Source organism: Lissotriton helveticus, chromosome 9 (assembly GCF_964261635.1).
Source record: "Lissotriton helveticus chromosome 9, aLisHel1.1, whole genome shotgun sequence".
Taxonomy (NCBI): Eukaryota; Metazoa; Chordata; class Amphibia; order Caudata; family Salamandridae; genus Lissotriton; species Lissotriton helveticus.
This window is the reverse complement of record NC_136070.1, coordinates 636,799,094-636,822,975: the sequence shown is the minus strand read 5'-3', so window position 1 is coordinate 636,822,975 and position 23,882 is coordinate 636,799,094. Positions and strand designations below refer to the sequence as shown.

Genomic DNA, 23,882 nt, shown 5'->3' with positions numbered 1-23,882 from the left:
CACAATCTTCATTTTTACATCCCTGGCACTTGTGGGCTGGGGCCAGAAATGCCCAAAATATCATGCTGTCTGTCCCCAGGGGGCACAGAATATAATTTTTTTAACAATTGGGCCCCCAAGAAGCGACCCTTGACATAGGGGTCGCTTTAATTTAAAAATAAAAGAATTCCCTAGTGTCTAGTGGGAGTTTTCTGGGGGCAGAAAGGCCAAATAAAAAAACGATCTACACCCACAGGGGGCAGAATATATATTTTTTTAAATGTGGGCCCAAGGAAGCGACCCTTGCCCAAGGGGTTACTTCCAATGTAACTAAAAACAATTCCCTGGTTCTAGTGGGCTTTTCTGGATGAGCAGTGTGCGACATCATGTGGAATTACTATTTATACAGGCTCCCTTGAGCCGGTGGAGGGGACGACCTCGAGATAACGCACCTTCGCACCATTAAGAGGTATCTGGACCTACGAATATTTTCGGCAGCCCACGCAGCAACCCCGTGCACACGCCTAATCCCTGATGACGAGCGGTAATGACAGCGAAACATGTGTCCAGGGATGGCAAGCACACCAAGTGAATACCCTCAAGATTCAAGACTCGGGTAGAAGCGCACCCGCTGATACCTACTACATCGACCATCATGCTCCGGGGTCACACGCTGATGGGATGAGCAGTGTGCGACATCATTTGGAATTACTATTTATACAGGCTCCCTTGAGCCGGTGGAGGTGACGACCTCGAGATAACGCACCTGCGCGCCATAAAGAGGTATCTGGACTTACGAATATTTTAGGCAGCCCACGCAGCAACCCCGTGCACACGCCTAATCCCTGCTGACGAGCGGTAATGACCGCGAAACACGTGTCCAGGGATGGCAAGCACACCAAGTGAATACCCTCAAGACTCGGGTAGAAGCGCACCCGCTGATACCTACTACATCGACCATCATGCTCCGGGGTCACACGCTGATGGGATGAGCAGTGTGCGACATCATTTGGAATTACTATTTATACAGGCTCCCTTGAGCCGGTGGAGGTGACGACCTTGAGATAACGCAACTGCGCGCCATAAAGAGGTATCTGGACCTACGAATATTTTCGGCAGCCCGTGCACATGCCTAATCCCTGCTGACGAGCGGTAATGACAGCGAAACACGTGTCCAGGGATGGCAAGCACACCAAGTGAATACCCTCAAGACTCGGGTAGAAGCGCACCCGCTGATACCTACTACGTCGACCATCATGCTCCGGGGTCACACGCTGATGGGATGAGCAGTGTGCGACATCATTTGGAATTACTATTTATACAGGCTCCCTTGAGCCGGTGGAGGTGCCGACCTCGAGATAACGCACCTGCGCGCCATAAAGAGATATTTGGACCTACGAATATTTTCGGCAGCCCACGCAGCAACCCCGTGCACACGCCTAATCCCTGCTGACGAGCGGTAATGACCGCAAAACACGTGTCCAGGGATGGCAAGCACACCAAGTGAATACCCTCAAGACTCGGGTAGAAGCGCACCCGCTGATACCTACTACATCGACCATCATGCTCCGGGGTCACACGCTGATGGGATGAGCAGTGTGCGACATCATTTGGAATTACTATTTATACAGGCTCCCTTGAGCCGGTGGAGGTGACGACCTCGAGATAACGCACCTGCGCGCCATAAAGAGGTATCTGGACCTACGAATATTTTCGGCAGCCCATGCAGCAACCCCGTGCACACGCCTAATCCCTGCTGACGAGCGGTAATGACCGCGAAACACGTGTCCAGGGATGGCAAGCACACCAAATGAATACCCTCAAGACTCAAGACTCGGGTAGAAGCGCACCCGCTGATACCTACTACATCGACCATCATGCTCCGGGGTCACACGCTGATGGGATGAGCAGTGTGCGACATCATTTGGAAGCGCACCATATCTGTTTGCAGACTTCGAGCCGCAGAGGGAGCCAACATACTTTGGCGCGAACGTGCAAGGACCCATTAACTTTCTGCGGGCTGGAGCGCCCCTCTGCCTAGAGTACTCTGGACGATTATGAAGACTCCTTGGGCGTCTTTACCGACATTCAGTGAGTATTTAATGTAATGCTGACTGAAGACCAATATGTACACGTCAGCCATGACAGACTCTGATCAGCAGAGCGCTCTGGGGATGAAGCAATCAATTGTTTTATGTTCTTCATAACATCGTTTTGTTAATGCATAATTTGGGCTAGGAAAAGCGTGGTAACCTGTAAGCAGCATCCTGTCTACCAAAGAGAGCAGGCGAGTCCCTCCTCGCTCTATTGACCACCACATATGACAAGCACAAGCGCGGCAGGCTGCCAGGAGCAGGGGGAGGCGCGCGCGTCAGCAGGGCAGAGGAGGGGGCTGCGAGATTCACTAGCGGGAGAGATAATTGCTGCCATTTGGCAGCGCACACTCCCACAAGTGAATCTCCTGACGTGCACCGGTTGCCATTGAAGGCAATTGAACGCGTGCACGTGCTTGGCTGAAAAGTCAAAGCGATCCCAAAAGGTCTTTTTGCCTTCGCAGTGCATGCACGCTGCATAGGCGAGACCTAAAAAGGGCTCTTTCTGAAACAAGGGCTACCTTTTTGCCAAATTTGGTGAAATTCTGTTCAGCAGTTCGGGCTGTAGCCGTGTCTAAAGTTTCCTAAGGGAATTAACATGGAGAAAACACGTTTGGGACCCCCCTTTTTTCTTGCCCCCCGCTTGCTGAATCACTCCGAAACTTTCAAGATAGGAGCGGGCCATAAGTTTTGAAAATTCTGCGAACATTCATCAACCGGCACCAAAGTTATTGGGAAAATAATTTTTTTTTTTTAATAGAAACACGGTCATAACTATAACTACCTACTGGCGACCGCCAGTAGGATATATATATATATATTACCTACTGGCGGTCGCCAGTAGGTATATATAGTTAGGATTTTTTCTCTATGGGTTTTTTGAAAATTCTATGTCTAATAACTTTGGCGTTTGTGGACGGAATTGGCTGAAATTTTCAGGAAAATGGCACATTTTGTTTCTGAGCAGCCCTTGAAAATTTGGGGGGGGTTCGTCCAGTGGGGGCCGAGAAAAAAGGGGGGTCCCAAAACGTGTTTTTAACATTGAGTTTTCCATAGGGCGGTTGGCCTCACTTTTAGCCCGAACGGCTGAATGGATTTGCACGAAACTTGGCAAAATTGTAGGGACTGGTAGCCCGATGTGCCTTTTGTAGGTCTCAATATATGTGCTCCAGTGGATTTTGAGAAATTAACGTTTAAAAAAAGATATATATCTGTAAGCGCGGACCAGGCAGCGCTCTGGTTCGCGGACTTTTCGCGCAACGGAGCTTTGTGAAGCGAAGCTGATTGGTTCTCCGGCGTCTGTCAACATTCCAAACAGTCCGTAGCGGCCGCCATCTTGTCTCTCGGTAGGATCGAGAGACAAGAGGAGGTCAAAACAAAGGGGGAAATAACTATAAGGGGGAATAGTAGATCCTCGCTGACCCCCTAGGTTTGATGTGGAGGTTTTAAAAGGGCCCCGCGGGGCAAAAAAAAATAATAAAAATAATAATTGAACGGCTGAATGGATTTGCACGAAACTTGGCAAAATATTAGGGACTGGTAGCCCGATGTGCCTTTGCTAGGTCTCAATATATGTGCTCCAGTGGATTTTGAGAAATTAACGTTCAAAAAAAGATATATATCTGTAACAGCGCTCCGCTTCGCGTACTTTTCGCGTTACGGAGCTTTGCGAAGCTGATTGGTTCTCCGGCGTCTGTCAACATTCCAAACAGTCCGTAGCGGCCGCCATCTTGTCTCTCGGTAGGATTGAGAGACAAGAGGAGGCCAAAGCGAAGGGGGAAATGACCATAAGGGGGCATAGTAGATCCTTCCTGACCTCTTAGGTTTGATGTACCATTTTGCCAAGTTTGGTGTAATTCCGTTCAGCCATTCAGGCTGTAGACGTATGTAAATGTCCTATGGAAAATTGCATGGGGAAAACACATTTGAAAGTGTTGAAATTTAGAACCAATTAAAATGTTACTTTGGTTTTGTATTTGTGTGTGATGAAAGTTAATTGGTTATGTATATATGTCAAATGAGAGGAAACCACAGTCATTTTGTGATACTACTGTCTGAGGTACATTTGTGAGGAATTTTTGGTGGTGAATTTCTGGTGTTTGATTTACACAGTACTAACACTTCTGCTACTTTTAAAAAGGTGAGTTGTTAATTTGTAAGGGGAACTATGTTGTACACTTGAAGATAATTTGAAAAATGTTTTCTGTTATTTATTTGCAGTCCTTCTGTTATACTAAATACTTGATGAAGTTAGTTTTATATTATGTATTACTAAAAACGATAAATGAAAGTGATTATTTTTTTCTGCAATTTACAGCAAGCAATTTCAAAATAAAATGGCTCACAATGAAGAGACCGTGGCAATTTCTTTTGAATTGTCCACTACATTGATTGAAATTGAGAGCACCAATAATGAAATATTGTCACAAGGAGGACATGACTTGTATGATTCCATTAGATTGATTGAAATGGACAGCACCAAGAATGAAATATTGTCACAAGGAGATGACTTGAATGATTCCACTACATTGATTGAAATTGAGAGCACCAATAATGAAATATTGTCACAAGGAGGAGATGGCTTGTATGATTCCATTAGATTGATTGAAATGGACAGGACCAATAATGAAATATTGTCACAAGGAGGAGATGACTTGAATGATTCCACTACATTGATTGAAATTGAGAGCACCAATAATGAAATATTGTCACGAGGAGATGACTTGAATGATTCCACTACATTGATTGAAATGGACAGCACCAATAATGAAATATTGTCAGAAGGAGGAGATGACTTGAATGATTTTTTTGATCAATCTCTTGATGGCGAATTTATCGAGTGTTTGGAGACCATAGAGTTACAAGAATCATCATTGCAGACTTTTAATGAGGAGATTCCAGATGAGATGATTGAAGAGGAAATTACTGATGAGGACATGTTACTAGTTGTTTCAAATTTAGAAAATTCTGAAGAATAAATTTATATTTAGAAATCAAAAATTGTTTGAGACATTATTTATTTTTATTTTTAATTTATGAGGTTGTAGCGAAGTGATTGTAGTATAAAATGAGACTTATAGTATAGAGTGCAACATTTTTATGTTACATGGTAAGTTTACTCATATTTACTTCCCTTCTGCCACTATATTATCTCCAATGTGTATTTGACATGTCTTCTTCATCTCCGGCCTCCTTTCTCTCACTGTGTGTCTCCGATGCATCTTATCGCTGGTATTTTGTGTAATTACAGAAGAGAGTAAAATAAAATAGTTCGGAACGTGAAAAGGGGGCAAAGTAGAGTACTCCTCACCCCCTAGGCCTTTTTAGGCGGTCCCAAAAGGATCAGTTTCTGCTTTCCTGAGAGATTATGGTATGAGTTCCATATACCACAATAACTTGCATTACAACATGCAAGATATCTATCTCCTATTACCAACTTTTGGAGATATTCGCGCTAAGCGCGAATATCTCCAAAAAGTAACACCTGCCCTGAGCAGTTCTTAGCCATGTTATCCAATGGGAGGTGGATAACATGGCTAAGAGTATTAGCTCGGTAATGCATGAATATCGCTGAGTTTTTAGCGATATTCATGCATTGCGGCCGTTTATTATCGCATTTGCGATAAACCTTGATAATAGTAAGGTTTATCTTCGATAATTTCTGACGATGCTTAGTGGTAAAAAATTGGTTGGTAAGCATCGTTAGCGATAAATATCGCTTAACTTTGGTAATATGCCCCAACGTCTGTTAACGTTCGATTCGAAGGAAATGAGGAAGTGTTGAAAAACATTGTCTGCGCCATCTTGCCTTTTTTGAAATGCCACACTTTTGTCGTGCACGGCAGCCATTTTAGATGTCTTGACCAGACCCACTCTCTGCACGCTGTCGATTCGTAGCATGGCTCCTCACCCTCGTAAGCATCTCCCCCAGGCACTGGTCACCACCGCTCTCTGTCTTATGCATGGGCAATAAACCTCCCCCCATCTGCGCTGCTCTTCCCTGAGAATCACACTGTGCCCGCCCGACACCTCCCTTTCGCCCTATTCACTACCGCACCCTGTGACACTCCTCTTCCTCTGTGTCCGATTGTCCAGGCTATCAGCTAGCCCTGCAGATGTAGTTTATGGCCCCAGCTGTAAAGAATCACCCCTCTTCAAAGGAGTTATAGTAGATCAAGGCCCACACCCGATGAGATCCGTCACACCACACGTGTTCCTACTATCTGAAAACTATCCTGTATTGTGATTGGGGAGGGGACCGAGCCTGAAGCGGAAGATTCCAGGAATGACTCTTTGTACATCAAAGTTTTTACAATTATGTGTCACATAAAAAATATATAGCACTCCAACAAAGTAGTAGGAATATAAAACTTTAATAACATATAAATATATACAACAAAACAAAAACAGTAAAAACATTTAAACAACGAAGAGACCGTGGCAATTTCTTTTGAATTATCCAATAGATTTATTGAAATTGACAGCACCAATAATCAAATATTCTTGTCAGTAGCGGTCTGTTGTGCGAATAGTTCCAAGGCAGCAGAACGCGCTGAAATCTGGATGTCACGAAGGTGATGTCTAGCAAGTTGCCGCCCAGCAAATAACGGCGTGGGGCGCCGCGGGGGTGAGTGAGTCCAGTAGGCACCACAGCTATTCTTACCGGCATTGCAGAATTACTGCTGGGGACAATGCCTGTGCTGGAGCAGGGTCACAGCAGAAACAAAAAGGATTCTGTTGAAGATGTTGTTGGTTTTCAATTTGAAAACAGTTCTGGTGTCAACTGCTATGCTAATGTAGTGGTTAATGTTTTGTTTTCTCTAGAAAATGTAAAAGAGGGGGAGGCAGTCCAAAGTTCCGTTAAAAGGGCAAAGGAAAGGATCGGTGGTTTGAACTATCAGTCAAAAAGGGGAGGGGGTGCAACAATTTTTCCTACCGGGTCACACTGTGCTTTCACCGGAAGTGAGGTCTGCAGGATTCTAGTAATTCAAAGTGAGGCTGGCGCCGACGTCCCGCGGATACAGTTTCGTCACTCCACGGGTGATCATGGCAGTCATTCCCCATCGGGGGTGGGAGACTCCCGCGGCTCCTCTAGAATCTTCAAGGTCGTGGAGGACTACGGTGGTGGAGTCAACCAGTGACCGGGCCATTTCTTTATGCTGGGCCCGCTCTTGCCAGGTCGACCGCCATTTTGAGAGTTCGGTAGCTACTGGCGATCGCGGGGTCAAATGAGCGGACGGGCTCCACCCTGCCGGGAGAGACGTTGCAGCATGGCCACAGTGGAAGAACTCTTTTCCGGGCGCCTGGACCGCTGAGGGTGCAGCTGGGAAGCCTCCACTGGGGAGGCGGGAGAGGCCTGTTCGCACCGTCTCTCCCTCCCAGTGCACCGCACGGCGTCTCGCTTGAGATTTGTTATGGTCGGACCAGGCGATGAGGACGAGGGGGGGGTCGGAGGCATGTGCAAGACATCCCCCCCCAGTGTTGTCGCAGCCATTATAAAAGAAAGAAGTGTCCCGTCCGTCTTCGGGCCGGGCTTCCGGTGGATGTCGGCCGGACGCCCCTGGCTCTGGCTCCATGAACGGGTTTCTTGGTTTATCGGCTGCAGCCGGATTCCGTCGGCCTCGGCCCCCCGACCGTTGGTGGCCGGACCGGAAGAGCATGTGGCGGGACTACCTGCAACTCTCAAGGGCCACCGCGGCCGGACTGGGAGAGAGAGGGGAGGGTCGAGGAGACATTCCCCCCCCCTGCAACTGTTCAGCGTTGTAAAGGCAATCCCCTGGCCGGGTCCCGCTGGTCTCGGCCTCTCCTCCGGCTACACCCTACGTTAGGATCTCCTGGCCGAGGCGTGGCAGCAGGACCTGCCTTATATGGGCTGCTCCCGGCTGGGCGTAGCCGGAACCCTGCCCCACCTTGGAAGTTTCCAGAGTGGGGGCGGATGTTCTACTGACTTGCATTTTCCCTAGTCTATCGATTTTTTTGGCGTGGCAGGCGGTGGGACAGCGAGGGGTGATTTGGTTTCTGTTACTGTTTTTCTGGTCTCTCACCACTGGCATATTTTAACGTTTTCTTGTTTCTAGGACATTAATAGGTTTTATCATTACGTTATGTTATCGTTTCTTTGTTCGTTGTTTAATAAAAGTTCATGTTCATCAGTGGCCTACTGATTTTCGTTTTCCTATTCTTTTCTTTCCAGGTTGTTTCATGCTAAAGTTTCTGTTAACAGGATACAGTGATCACTTCGTTATTATTGCATATGTCCTTTTCACTAGGGGTGCTCTCTGGTCGGGCCAGATGACGTATGTCTAGTAAATGGTCCGGGTGAAACAGGTGCATCAATCAGTGGGGAGTAGATAGGCATGACAGATTACAACGGGGGAGAAAGGTCCGCATTACGTACCCTTTCACTACTTGCAAAGATTTTCCTACGTTTATTTGCAAACAGGGAATACCTCCAAAAAGAACTAATTCCCAAACAGTCAATGTTCGGACAATCAATCAATCAATGAGGAATGAAATAGGTACGACGTGTTAAAGGCTTGCGTTACCTACCCTTCACTATCTGCAAAGGGAGAGAGAATATTCCTATTCTCCCTCGTTTGCAGGCAGAGAAGATCCTTAAGAGAATTAACATCGAACAATTCAATGCTCGATTGAAACAATCAACAAGGGGTACTGTGAACACAAATGAACGCCGCTTATGTACATACGCATTGCTATTTTCAACAGGTTGTTCCTAATGTTTCTATTTTAGCGAGGTCAAAAAGAGATCCCATTAGTGGCCTACTGATTTTGCTCGATTCCTTTTGTTTTTTTACACGATTTTTCGCTATCTGCAAAGACTAAACAGAGTATTGCGACTCTGTGCTTGTTTGTAAATAGAGAATGAACCAAAGAGAACAATCAATCAAATGGAGAGAGAAGCAGGCACGACGGATTACAAAGGGGGAAAGGGCTGCGTTAACTACCCTTCACTATCTGCAAAGAGAGAGTACTCCTAATAGAAATGAGGGGTGGGGGGCAGCAATCAAAGCAGATCAGTGTGCATAAACACGAAAAAAAAAATTCTTACCACGTACTTGACATTCGACAGCTTATGATATTTGCTATTAAAAAACCATTGAAATTCACTGAAAAAACCATAGGTTATAGACCATATATAGTTAGGAATTAGCATTTACAAAACCTTGAAAATTCACTGAAAAAACCATAGGTTATAGACCATATATAGTTAGGAATTAGCATTTAAAAAACCTTATTTTACTCACACAAAACCATTGAAATTCCATATATAGTTAGTTGCACTAACTATATATTGCGCACCCGCAATCCACTGCTGATGATGTCACATATTACATCATTCATGACATGGTCAGTGACATCACTGATGACATCACTGATGACATCTCAAATGACATCACTGATGACATCTCATTTGACATCAATGACCACATCACTGATGATATCATTCATGTGACAATACAATGCATCTCCTCACATTTTAATATAACCTCTGTTTCACCCAGTGTTAAAAACAGAGTATAATTTTTGAAACCATTGACACACCAATACTAGTTACTACATACGTACTCACTGATTCCTACGTCTACACACACATTCACTCATTCACCCATACAATCATTCATACATACAATCACTCATGTTTACAACACAATCATATGCACTCATACACCTATACAGACACTCACACTCTGCCACTCATCCATGGAGTTACTCACACACCTAGTCAGTCCTGTAAAGAATCAATCACACTTCCATTTTCTACTCTATACAGTTAAACATAGAGCACCTTACGTTTTCAACCATATACTAACACATACTTACTCTCTTATACAATCATTGATACAAGTACACATTGATCTGTACAGAGTCACACACCTCCCATCCAGCCACACACACACTCAGTCTCCCATGCAAATACTTGGGCAATCAATCAATAACCCATATAGTTACTCATATAGCTACTGATCAACACATGCAGCAGTTTACAGAACAACAGACATAATGATGCACAAATTAAGACAGTTTAGTCACTAACCCATGCACTCAGTGAGACACATTTAATCACTCACTCATACATTCAGTCATGCACCTACTAAATCCTTCGTCCAGACACTTATACATCCACTCATTCTTCAATATGTAAGACATATTTTAACTTTACAGAAACATAGTCACTGGATGTTGTCATCAGTGATGTCACTGACCATGTCATGAATGATGTAATATGTGACATCATCAGCAGTGGATTGCGGGTGCGCAATATATAGTTAGTGCAACTAACTATATATGGAATTTCAATGGTTTTGTGTGAGTAAAATAAGGTTTTTTAAATGCTAATTCCTAACTATATATGGTCTATAACCTATGGTTTTTTCAGTGAATATATATATATATATATATATATATATATATATATATATATATATATACATATACATATACACATATCACTCTGGTAACTGGGCACCGCATGGGCATTTCCCAATAATGGGGAGGCTTGTGGTGCTTATCAATCTTGGTATGGGGATGCCCCTCGACCCTGCTGTAAGATTCACGTGGGTTGCTGTACATTGGGAGTATTCCGATTGGACCGCCTGTAATGCCTGGGATCTGCCTTCACTTAAGCAGCATTTGCTGAACGATGGAACTTTCATTTGTTGTCTACCATGGAACTTTGCAGTAGCTTGGTGACATTAATGTTTATTTAAGCTGTGCAATAAGTCCATACTGCTACAATATTTGGAAACGCTTAGGTTTTCTATTTTCCATATCTTTGGACATCTGGCATAGAGTGCCACACTATGGCATTATGGGATAGGTAGTTTCATGTTAATCCTTTCCGTAGATACGGCACTGTTGATACGCAAGTTTGGTGTTAAGCGTTATTGGGAAAACTTATATCATTGCACTTGGACTAAATTGGTATTATTTATCCATTTAAGTGGTTTCTGCTTTAAGTAATTTTGACTGCCTTTAGTAGTCACTGTGTAAGACAAAGGCACGTGATCATATCATTCGGCAGACATGAATCGAGCAGAATTCTGTTTTTTTTTTTTTTTTTTAAATTCCAAATTTTAGTTTCAACAGTTACAAAAGGAAGATCCCCCCAATTGGCATTGTGACAACACATGTATACAAATCAACCTTCTCATTATGGCACTTGTGGATATAGGCTTCACCTGGATATACTTGTACACATGAGGAATAACAGAATAGCAGGTAAATAAATAGATAACATCGTGAGGATACAACCAGGCCTCGCACCACGCCCCACAATAAATAGGAAGCCCACCCACCCTCTCCATCAGATCCCGATCCCTGTGGCGAGAATAATTCGTCACTTGGCCCTTCAGACTCGCTTTGGGAAGACTGCCCTCTCTCTGCCAGGCCCGAGATACACATGCTTCGCCAGGCAAGTAAGTCCTCCTGCAGTTTCTCATCTCTCCTGGTGAGCGGCATATGTGTTTCTTCGGCTAGGGACCACTCTTTAACATCTCTAAGCCATGTGTGAATCTCTGGGGCCCTCTGTCCCATCCAAGTAATCACCACCCTGCGCCTGGCAAATACCAACATCAGTTGCAGTAGTTTATAGGAGAGTTTCCATTTCTTGGGCCTAGGGACCAACGCCAATAAGCAATGCAAGGGTTTCAGTGCAATCTGGAGGCCTGTAGTGGGAACTATGATCTACCACGCCCGCCCAAAAGCTCTTGATCAACGGACAGTCCCAAGCTAAATGTAAGAAGCCCGCCCCCTCTGCACTGCATCTGGGGCAGCTGTCCCCCCTGTCATCAGATAAACGCCTCAACGAGATCGGGGTTAGGTATGTGCGGTGCAGGAAGTTAAAGTGTATCAGTTTGAATCGAGACCTTACGCATGAGAGCCCCTATTCGTTTGTGCTGCCACTGTTCCACCGGGGCGTCAAGATCCGCCTCCCAGGCCGCCCAAGCCGGTGGCACCGGTGGGGCAGAGTCCTGTTTCATAGCTGCATATAGCAGGGAGATTAGTCTGCGCCCCCTGCCGCAGGACAGAAGAATGTGTAAGGCGTGAGTCAGTGGGGGTGCATCCGGACACTGAGGCCAGGTCGTCAGCAGCACATCGTGCACTCCCTGATAGTGTAGATACTGCCCTCTTCCGAGGCCGAAGGTCTCCTCCACCTGCTCATACGTCAAGTAGGACTCGTTGGGGTATAGATCGGCCAGAACCTTACAGCCCCCCTCCCGCCAGTTACGGAAGGACATTTGTTGTTCCATTGCCACCAGAGGGGCCAGTATCCAGACCAGGAGTTCTCTATGGAAGGGTGCTCTTCGCAGGACCCTCTCTACAAATCGCTGCCAGACGCACAAGTGTGATGCACAATGTAGGGCAAATTTTCGTTCGCCCCCCTTCCCTGCATCAATGCGACCGGTAGCTCCTGCACACTCGCTCTGCCCACCAAGAGGCTCGTCTCCCAATTATCCGCGTCTGCGAACCACCTGGCCGCAGGTTGCAGCTGCGCCGCGTAATAATATAAGTCCAAGCGCGGGGCCTCTAGCCTTCCCTCCTCATATGTGCGCACGACAGTGTGAAGAGCTACCCTACTGCGCCAGCCCGCCCAAAGCAGGGATGTGAGCAGCATGTTTAGGGTACAAAAGACTCTAGGGGGAAGGACACAACGTATTTTGGAGGACGTATAGCGTCCTGGGCAGCATTACCATCTTATCGACGGCCAGCCGACCCATTAAGGATAGCGGCAGGGAATTCCAAAAGGACACAGATTGTTGCAGGGACTGGATTACCCGATCAATATTTCGGGCCAGCAATTGTGAGTCTGCCGAGGCCACTTGAATACAGAGATAACGGAAGCCCTTCCGTTCCCAGCACAGCCCAAGCTCCGGCAAGTCCTCCAGGGGCACTGAGTCAAGGCCTGACAGCGGGAAGATCAGAGACTTGTCGCGGTTGAGCCTTAGTCCCGATGCCTCACCGAATCGATCCAGGTGGTACAACAATATCAGGAGTGCTTCCCTCGGGGTTTTCAAATAAAACAAGGCGTCATCTGCATGCAGAGAGAAGACATTGCATGTGTCTCCCACCGGAATGCCCCATTGTGACATCTCCGTGCGGACCTGAACAGCAAAGGGCTCTATGGCCAGGGCAAAGAGGAGTGGTGAGAGGGGACACCCCTGTCGTGTACCCCGTCCCAGCTGTCACTCCTCCGATCGCGCAGCTCCATGTCGTATCCTGGCCCGAGGGGACTTATATGCGGATCCATTGTCAAAAGTTGGGGCCCAAGCCCACCGCTCGAAGGACCTCCTGCAGATACCCCCAATCAACTGTATCAAACGCTTTAGCGAGGTCGATAGATACCAGAACCATCTGCTCCTCGCTGCCCTGTACCTCATGTTTAATGTGATTCAAGCATCGTAGGTTCATGGCTGTATTACGCCCAGGAATAAACCCACATTGGTCCGTGTGGACCAGATGGGGCATATACGGTGCCAGGCGGGTGGCCAGCAGCTTGATCAAGATCTTCACGTCAGTATTAATCATAGTGATTGGACGATACGAAGAAGGGTCATGCTTGTCCCCTCCTGGTTTCAGGATCATACAAATTTCCCCCGTGTCATACTCAGTGGGAGAGTTCCGCTCTCAAACGCTTCGAGAAATACCTGCAAGAGGAGGCGGGAAAGTGTACCCCCGAACTCCTGATAGAATTCAGGAGGGAACCCATCGCTCCCGGGGGACTTAGCGCCCGGCAGGCGGCCCAAAACTGTATGCACCTCCCCCAGCGTTAGGGCCTCATCCAGCTCCTCCCGTGCCACCTCGGAAAGCGTCTGCAGGGTCAGTCCTTGAAGGTAAGGGAGATAAGAGGCCTCGGTGATAGCGGGGTCCGCGGTATATACCCGTTGTAAATGGGACTGGAGAACTCCGAGGATTCCCCGTTCCGAGTGAACTATGGCCCCGGTTGGGTCCCGCAAGGCCACAATACGCTCCGGGGCCCGCTCCTTCCGGAGGATCCAAGCCAAAAGATGCCCTGAGAGCTGTCTCCACATGAGCTTTCCCCACCTGGTCCTGAAGGATATCCGCCGGCAACCTCCAAGTCCGGGGGTTGGAAACCGGGGTTCCCCATTGCACCATGCACGCTACCGGGGAGTGAGCAGATACGAACCGAGCCTGGTGGGTAACCTCAAGGGACATATTGGACTCTGCGTTCGCCACCAATACCCTATCTAAGCGACTGTGCGTGTTGTGAGTGGGGGAAAAACAGGTATACACTTTCTGTGTCGGGTTTCTCTGGCGCCAAACATCAACAGCTCCTATATTCTCCATGACCTCCCTAAGCTGTACAGTCATAGGGGGCTTTGTGCCCTCTCGGGCGAAAACCTATCCAGAATAGGATCAAGGACACAATTAAAATCCCCAAACCAAAGCACTGGCGCCTCTAGGTCATGGATCAGGACCTCCTGGAGGGTCTGGATAAAGACCGTGTCGGGTGCATATGTGTTTAGTATAATGACTTCCCTCCCATCCAGTTTCGCCCGAAGAAGCAGGTATATACTGTGGATATCCGCCTCCACATATTGGTTAGCGAACGGGACACCGGGTGCCACCCAAATCAGTACCCCTCTAGCGTATGTGGAAAATGATGAGTGGAATACTTGACCCCGCCACTTTTTTCTCAATTTCTGAGCTCCCTCATCTGCAAGGTGGGTCTCTTGGAGGCACGCAATGGAGACCCTATGTCTGCGAAGGAAAGAAAGGACCCTATATCTCTTAGTGCATGTGTCCAGCCCCCTCACGTTCCAGCTCATAAACTTATACCCCATGTCTGATGATGTAGCCAAACCAGCCATAGCGCTCTACCCATGATGTCACTCCAACCCCGTGCCCGAAATGTAATACATACGATGCCTGAAACATTCCCCCTCAACAACCTCTCCCAAATTCCCCTCCACCCCCCACCCACGAGCAATATACTTGCAACAACAAAACTTGCCAATATGCCCTTCCCCTGCTGGTGCCAGGATGTGCACAGCCACCCCATTCGCCCAACAGCGCTAAATCACCCAAAAAATAAAAAATAAAACTCCCCTCCCCCCACCCAGCTCCCGGCAAGGCCAGCTATCTCAGCATTAATATAGGGTTCGGACCGTCACAGTTGAAATACACACAATTTGTCAGACCCTCCGCACCCCGACGATCAGCTTCTCCCCCCCCCCCAATACAAATAACCTGAAAACATTCTCCCCCTTGCGAGAGGGCCTAGGTAGGCCGGCCCCAGTCACGGTGTCGAACAAGCAATACACTGCCATACCCGTCCCTCAAGACGGGACCGCAGAGGCAACCAACTGGTCCCCCGCTGTCTCAGGAATCATGGTAGTGATAGGCGGGAGAGTATCTGTGGTGGGCTGCTGGGTGTCTGGGACCAGTACCTCCCCCCGAAGGGCAGTCATCGATGTCGCCGGCAAGCCTTCAGACTCAGTCGGTTCTAGGCGGAGGGCCCCATCATCTCCCACGTTGACACGCCACCTCTCCTCGCGCTCAACAGTATCTGAGAGACGTCTTCGTCTGCTTGTGCACCTCCTCGATGGTCAGTCCCCAAAGTACTTCTGGCTCCTCCCAGTTCACCCGGGGGGAGGGCATCCCCTCTGATCTCTAGCCACTCCCATACTTCTTCCGGGGCTTCAAAAAAATGCGCCTTTCCCTGGGATATAACCGTAAGCTTATCCGGGTAGAGCAGCATGTACTGTAGGTGTAGCTCCCGGAGCTTCTGTTTGACTGCCAGGAAGGACTTCCGCTGCTCCTGCACCTGTTGGTGATAATCCGGATAGATGGAGACTCTGGCACTTTCAAATGTGAGGTTTGCAGTCTCCCTCGCCGCCCTCATGATGCAGTCCCTCTCCCGATAATTGAGGATCTTGGCAATGAGGGCTCGCGGAGGGGCTCCCGGTCTCAGCGGCGGAACCAACGTTCTATGGGCCCGCTCAATCACAAAGACCTCAGACAGACCCGTGGGGCATAGTGTTGTACGAATCCAGTGCTCCAGAAAGCGCTCCGCGTTGCCCGCCTCCGCCCGTTCGGAATGCCGAGAACCCTAATGTTGCTGCGGTGGGCCCTCCCTTCCGCGTCTTCTGCCCTCCATTCCAGTGCCCCCGTCGTGGCAGTAAGCTGTGAGACTGTTTTTTTGAGGGATGCCACCTCTCCCTGCAGTTGGACGATATTCCCCTCCGCATCGGAAAACCTTATGCCACCTTTCGAAGATCTGTCCGTAGTAAATTCACATCTATGGACACCGTTTCAATTTGTCGCTCCAGGGTGGAATGGTACCCCTGGATCGCCTTCAGCAGCTCCGCCCAGGAGGGTTCGTCAAGACCTTCACCCCCTCGTCCTGCTCCGACTTGCGCGCGATCCGCTGCGAGGGGTGTCGCTGAGTGGTGTATTGCGTTATGGTGTTTGGCTGCGAGGCACGGGGCATCCTATCCTTACGCATTGCAGGTATCAAAAAGGGCCACCCCTGGGATTCTGGATAGCAAAGAAGTCTCTAAGCAGTTTCACTCGAGGCCTGCGTGGATGTGGGTGATTCACGACCGACTCCCCAGCCGCAGCCCCCGACAACATCCGCACCAACTCCCCGTTGCGTTGTTCTTATGCGACTCAGTCCATGGAAGGAATTCCCTCTGTCCTGGGCCACAATGTCCAAAGCTCAGCTGGGGCCAGTCTCAGCACAATCGTGGCGGACCCCGCAGGAGAGTGGGGACCGCCGTCAATGCTGCAGGTAGACCAGGACCACTTGCCAGCCCCAGGCGTTGCCGTCTCTCCCCCGCAGCTCAACAGGGTAGCCGTGTGATCAAGGGGGCCCAATTACCTATTCCATGAGGACCTGACCCTCACCGCACTACCGGGCCCTTGTCACAAATGTTCGCCGGTGCCCACTTGCCGCAACCCTGCTTCGGTCCTATGGCTCTCCAGAGACGGCATCAGGTCCAGCTCCACCGGTCAGATCAGGTCTAGTCTTGCAGTGTGTCGACTGGTTGGGGGCCCAGCGGACTGCCCGGTAGTCTTCAGATGGTAGCAGGTGCCCCCTCGCCGTCCCTCCAGCCCTCCCGGGGCCGACCACACTGGGCACCCAGATCTCGGGACGCCTCCGCCCCGGCAGCGCAGGCCGCAGCCCCGGCCCAGGCTGTCTGCACAGATGATCACCTGTGGGCCCCAGCAGCACGCGTAGGTTCCCCAGTCCTCCGGAGGCCCCCAATAGCAGAGGGAGCCTCCCCCGCCGGCCAACCTCTCCTCAGGGTCAGCGCAGGAGGGCCGGGAGCATTCCCACCGCCACAATGCAGGCCGCAGGCCCTACCTCCCATGCCGGCTGAGTCTGCCGCCAGGCCCGACATGGCCTCGAAGCTCCCGCTCACACGGGAGGCCCCCCGATGGCAGTGGGCGCCTCCCGAACCGGATCGCTTCTCCGATGGCGTAGGTCCATGGAGCGCCAGCAGCGTGCGTCGCTCCCTCCACTCCGGCGCAGGCCGCTGCGGTGATTATGCCGGGCTCCCTCCGCGGGGTCCGCAGGCGATCCTCTCCACGCTGGGGCTCCGGATGGCAGTGGGCCCCTCTCCTGCGGCAATGTTCTCCTCGTCTCAGGGGCCACGAAGTCTGTGGGCGCTCAAAGCGCGGGCCGCCACCGTCACGCTAGGGTAGGCCGCAGTCCCCGGCATCGCGTGATTTCGGCCCCGCGGCCACCCAGCCCAGGTTGTCGCCTCCGCTCTCCGTCCAGCAGGCAGTCGAAGCTCTTGCCAGGATGTGCCACTAGATACACGGGACTCGTAGACCCCTTATCCTCGGTCCGAGAAACTTCGGGGAGGATATTATACAGGATTTCTGTGCCGGCCTGCCGGGAGCCGAAGGAGCTTACGTCCTGTCGGCCATACTGCTTGGCCACCCCCCAGAATTCTGTTTATTTAACTTGGAATTTCAGGTCAACAGTATGACCCAAATGCACTTAACCCTCAGTGTACTTTTTAAATTAATGAGAGGTGGTTGACGCCATGTGATATTTATTAGTAATGGATGCATTGTATTAAGAGCTACTTTTTGATTTTATGTTTTTCATTTATTTTGAGGATTTGTACAATTGCACACTTTGCAAGTTATTCCTGTTTATATGAACAGTTATTTAAATGTATAATCTGGGGGAGGAGCCGCGTCAGCGACCATGATGGCCGCTTAAGGACCGGCACCGCCGACCGTTCGCTCCTGACTCGCCATGCTGTCAGCTATCCTGTGCCCAAACCACACTCTCGGGTGGGAGAACCGCTGCGGTGCCGGGGTCGAGGTCGGGAGCCCCAGGAAAGCCGCCCGGAAGACTGCGGCCTGCCTGCAAGGGAGGCCGGGACCTCGAGTGAAGACCTACCCGCCCCGGAGTGCAACAACATCGGGCACTGAGGCCGGGTGGGGTCGGTCCGGTCGGAGGTCGGCCCGGAATTTAGCCGCGGGCTCCCTGAGGGGCTCGGCGGCTGTTGTGCGCCTCCGCTGCCTCGGGACACCGGCATAAAGATGGCCTGCAGGGGGGAGCACCCTGCCGTCGCCCGGGGCCGGACCGATTGTTGGAGGCCGGCCCGCTGGGGCTACAGACTGCGGGTGTGTAGCGGTACGGAGGCATCTGAGGAGCCCCATGAGAAGATTTAGCCCACATGGTTGGCAGTGTGGCTGGAGCCCTTGTATCTGTGCAGACTACAGGATACCATTGGCATAGGACGGCGGTGGGAAGAGGAGATACCGGGGCCCATTGCCTCTGCCCCCGGGTCTGTCGAGTGGAGGTGGAGTGGTGCCGCCTGGGGGAGAGTGGGCCCTGCAACGCAGTTATTGGCGAGATTGTGGAGATGCGACGCTAGTGGACCATTGCTCATCGGGGCTGACCGGGGGCCACTCGCTGAGACACATTGCACGCACTATTGTTCATAGCATTGCCCCATGGGTGCTTGAGTTGGGGATAGAGGCGGGGTCTAGCCATTCCTGTGGAGCGGACGGAGACAGTGGTTACGTCGCTGTGCTGCACACCTAATCAGGCAGCTGGGGGAGTCTGCCCCTGGGCGCGGATGGAGCTTCTCCTTCCCAGACGGAGCCTGAGTGGAGGCCTGGAGTGATCGCCTGGTGTGGACCGGACAGAGACGAGAGGGGTTACCTTGGGCGCATTCTGTTGCTGGCCACCCGGGTCGGCGGAGACACTGCAATTTCAGCGGCGGAAAAGGGACGGCGCACTGGTCATCGAGGGGCGAGATGGCGGTGAGAGCGGACTCGGATAAACCAGTGACTGAAATCCACGAGAGGGGCCAGGCAAGTCCAATCTAATAAACTAGATCGCTATACCTTGCCTAAGGGGTCTCCGATTGAGACAAAAAGGGGGGCGACGGGTGGTTCGGAGGACTATCCTGCGAGTGAAGAGACCACAATGGCGGATCTCATGGCCGCAATCACGGGAGTTCAGACGTCCCTGGGCCAGAAAATGGAGACTATGGAAGGCAAACTGGACACCGTCACAATTGAAATGGGGCTGCTACGGGCAGACCTCACAATGACCAGCGAGAAAGTCAAATCGCTGGAGGTCAAGACAACAAGCCTCATTGACGATGTTAATTTGCTGCAGCAGGAGGTGCAGGATCTTAAGAAGTCCAGGGAATTTACCGATCGGAAGCTTGGAAACTATGAAGGGCGGGCACATCGCAATAACATTCGCATTTTAGGAGTGCCAGAGAAATCGGAGGGTCCAACGCCGGATCTCTTCGTAGAAAATCTCATTCTCAAACATCTTAAACCCAAAGGTCTGAGTAACTTCTTTACGGTTGAGCGGGCACATAGGGTACCGGGTGGTAGACCTAGGCCGGGGGCAAACCCCCGTCCTATGATCGCCAGAGTCCTTAACTTCCGAGACAGGGATGTTATCCTTCAACCGGCTCGAGCCTCGGCCCCTTTGGCATTTGAAAATGCTTCCCTTCTATTCTTTCCGGATTTCACCCAGCTGGTGCAGAAGCAACGGCATGGTTTTTTGGCGGTCAAAAGGAGACTGAGGGACAAGGGTGTCAAATACCCAATGAGGTTTCTGGCCCGCCTGCGTGTGGAGCTTGATTGCAGAGCCTGGTTTTTTGACAATCCTGAAGTGGCTGCGGACTGGCTGGACAGTGCCCAATGGCCGGGATCTGGGACTCGTGACCAGGTGGAGGCGGATGAACATTGACTTTGTAAATATGGGGCCGTAGGGGAACTATTATGAGTCCTGTGTTAGCTGTAGGTTTGAATATAGCAAGTATTCGACCCCCCTGCTTGGTCGAGCTTAATTACTCCTTTCTTTTTGAGTTGAAATATAGGGGTGGTTGTGATGAGTCGGGAGGGGGCGGCAGACCTGTTAGTAGGTCCTCCTCTGTTTACTACTTTTAGTTATTTCTAGATAAGATTGGGGCAACAGGCACACTGCTAGTTGGGGATGGAGCGTAAGCTACGTTCAGGGGTGCAGGGAGGGGGGAGGGGGGTTTCACATTTTGAATTGTTCTCAGTTTCAGGTTTGGTTTTTTTTGGGTTAAATTTGGCATTGGGTGTCGAGGCAATGATGTACCAATTACATGTCTTCTAATATGTTAGGGGTGGGGGTTGACACGCTCAGCTGGAATGTCAATGGACTAGGGGACAAGGTCAAGAGGGGAATGTTATCTCAGTTGATTAGGAGGCACTCCACAGATGTTGTGTTGTTGCAGGAGACCCACCTGGTGGGTAACCGTTGTATGGCGCTGCATAAGGGTGGATACAAACTGGTTGCTCATGCGGGGTTCACCACGGGATCTAGAGGGGTACGAATATTGGTCAGGAATTCATTGGCGTTGACTATACAGGCCACTTGGGAAGATACTAGAGGCAGATATAGTGGCGTTTCGGGGCAGTGGGAGGGAAGAACGGTCACCTTCCTGTCAATATACGTCTCCCCGGCCCTTCAGGCTGACACCTTTCGGGATTTGTGCAGAATCTTTTTTACGTTACCCATGGGGTTGTTGATAATGGGAGGAGACTTTAATTCAGTGGTGGATGGCGAATTGGATAGGCATCCTGCTAGGACCCTCCCGATGTTGCGACGGTGGTTGTCAGATCTCATGGAAACCACGGGGCTCACGGACGGATGGCGCCATCGTCACCTGGGGGAAAGATCCTACACTCACGCCTCAGCTGCCCATCATTCCTTATCAAGGTTAGATTATATCCTGGTGCCGAAGTCGTAGCTGGCAGACATTCGGGAGGTGAGACACCTGGGCAGGGGATATTGGATCATTCACCGCTTTGGCTTAGAATAGAGGTGGGTCGGAGAGACGTGGGTCGGATAGCTCCCATAAGCGCATGGCATTTCAGAGACCCCGCCACTAAAAAAGAAATAGTGCAGATCACGGATCAGTATTTTCAAAATAATGTAGGAACGGTGGAGTCCGGTGGTTCCCTGTGGGAGGCGTATAAAACTGTGATCCGGGCAGAGGTGCTATCATTAATTGCCGAAAAGAAGAGGAGGGGCCACGCGGAGGTGGACAAGATCGAGACAGAGTTGGCAACACTGGAAGGGGAGTAGTCGGGAGATGGTGCCCCGGAGGAGAAACACCTACTGAGTCTCCTGAGAGATGAGTACAGGAGCCTGGCACATGGGAGGGCCCGGGAGCAGCATTCGCACACCCAAAGTAGGGTGTATGAACACGGAGATAGGGCGGGGAAGTTGATCGCGTGGTTGGAGAGGGGAAAGTGGTGCCAGAGTTGCAGACGGAGAGTTCGGGAAGTATTACAGAACCGCAACAGATAGCGGAGGAGTTCGCGACATATTACGGTTCGGTGTACACGGCCACGGGTACCTACACTGAGGCGGATAACAAGGCCATGCAGCGAGACATACAGATGTCCGCACTCTCTGAGGACGACAGGAAGTACCTGGACTCTCCTATTACTAATGATGAGGTTGCCCAGGCTATTAGAGCGGTGCATTCCGGGAAGGCCACGGGCCCTAACGGGATCCCGATAGAACTCTATAAACTGAATGCCAATAGACTAGTGCCGTTTCACCGAGAGATGTTTGAAGAAAGTCATGAGAAAGGCTGCCTCAAGGAATGATCAACGATTCGCCAACATAGTTGTCATACATAAAGACGGTAAGCCTCGGACCCTGCGCTCTTCCTATCGGCCGATCTCCCTGCTGAATGCCGAGCCGAAGATACTGGCCAAATTGTTGGCTACGCGGCTGGTCAAAGTGATCACGACCATTGTGCATCCGGATCAACCGGGCTTTATGCATCGCCGCAATACAGCCCTTAATATTCGGAGGTTGCATGGAATTATAGCCCAGATACATGAACCAGCAGTCTTGCTCTCATTAGACGCCACTATGGCGTTTGATAGAGTGGAATGGCCCTATCTGTACGCGGTCTTGGGCAAGATGGGTATAGGGCCAGAATTCATCGATTGGGTCCGCCTTCTGTACTCGGGCCCTCTCGCCAGAGGGGTGGTGAATATTCATAGATCAGAGGATTTCCCTTTGGGAAGGGGCACGCAGCAGGGATTTCCCCTCTCCCCGCTTCTGTTCGCATTGGCTCTGGAGCCTCTCGTGGCATGGGTTCGCTGGGATAGGACGATTCGTGGATTGAGATGGACCTCCGATTGGGAGGATAAAATCTCTCTCTATGCGGATGATGTTTTGCTCTACCTTACGTCCCCAAGGGAGTCCTTGATCGGTTTTCTTGATATATTGGCTATATTTAGTAGGTATTCAGGCTTTGCCATTAATTGGGGGAAATCAGTATTGTTTGTTCTTAGCGGAGAACCTCCAGTTGTCCCGGAATCCTGCCCATTGCAGATGGAGTCGGTGGGATTTCGGTACCTAGTCATTTATGTAACTAAGGACTTAAGGCTGCGTTTTGATAACAACCTTGGGCCGCCGCTGGACAGACTCCGTAGAGATGTAGCACGGTGGAGGGCGTTGCCGCTTTTCCCACTGGGTCGCGCTGTATTGTTCAAGATGATGGCTTTCTATATGTTCTCCAGAATGCACTGGACCTCGTGCATCCCTCTTATTTCAGAGAAATAGAGTCTCTCCAGAGGCAGCTCCTTTGGGAAGGCAGACCGCGGATCGCATTCAACAAACTTACCTTGCCCTGGTATGACGGAAGGATCGGACTTCCGGACCTCAGGAAGTATTATTGGGCCTCCCAGCTCGCGGCGATTAATCATGTGATCTACGGATCTCCGGGAGATCCTGGATATGCGATGGACAGGGGTCAGTTACCCGGTGGAGATTACACAAGGGCATTGTATGCTAGGAAAAAACTGCCCGCTTTGTGGGACCGGCAGCGCATGCGGTTCAAGTGTGGCACTCGGCCAATCGGCACCTCCAGTGGGATAATAAGATCACGCTTGCCACCCCATTACGGAGTTCGGAGGACCTCGGGAGTCTATGGAAATCAAAGGGGTTTGATAGATGGGATCTTATCGGGATCTCCCAGGTCAAAGATATGTGGGGAAAGGATGGAATTCTCATGTTTGAAGCATTGCGAGACAGGCACCAGTTACGGGAGAGTGAAAGATTCCGTTATTTGCAGATTAGACATGCTTTAGTGGCGAAGATTCCCCTGGGGACCGAGCTTCCAGAGGCCTCCCCGTTGGAGGATCGAGTGTTGGACGGTCACCTCCCTATTAAGACTATCTCACTGATCTACAAAAAGCTGATTAACCACACGGAGGACCCATTGGTGCAACTTAGAGGTCAATGGAGTGAAGATGGCATTGTGTTGGACGATGACGATTGGA

The 23,882-nt window shown here is 50.1% G+C and overlaps 1 protein-coding gene across 6 annotated transcripts in view; it reads right to left on the bottom strand.

Moving 5' to 3' along the window:
* Positions 1–23,882, bottom strand: part of LOC144782893 (uncharacterized) — an 853,036-nt gene that overhangs the window by 660,831 nt on the left and 168,323 nt on the right. The gene's annotated exons all lie outside the window — the stretch shown is intronic.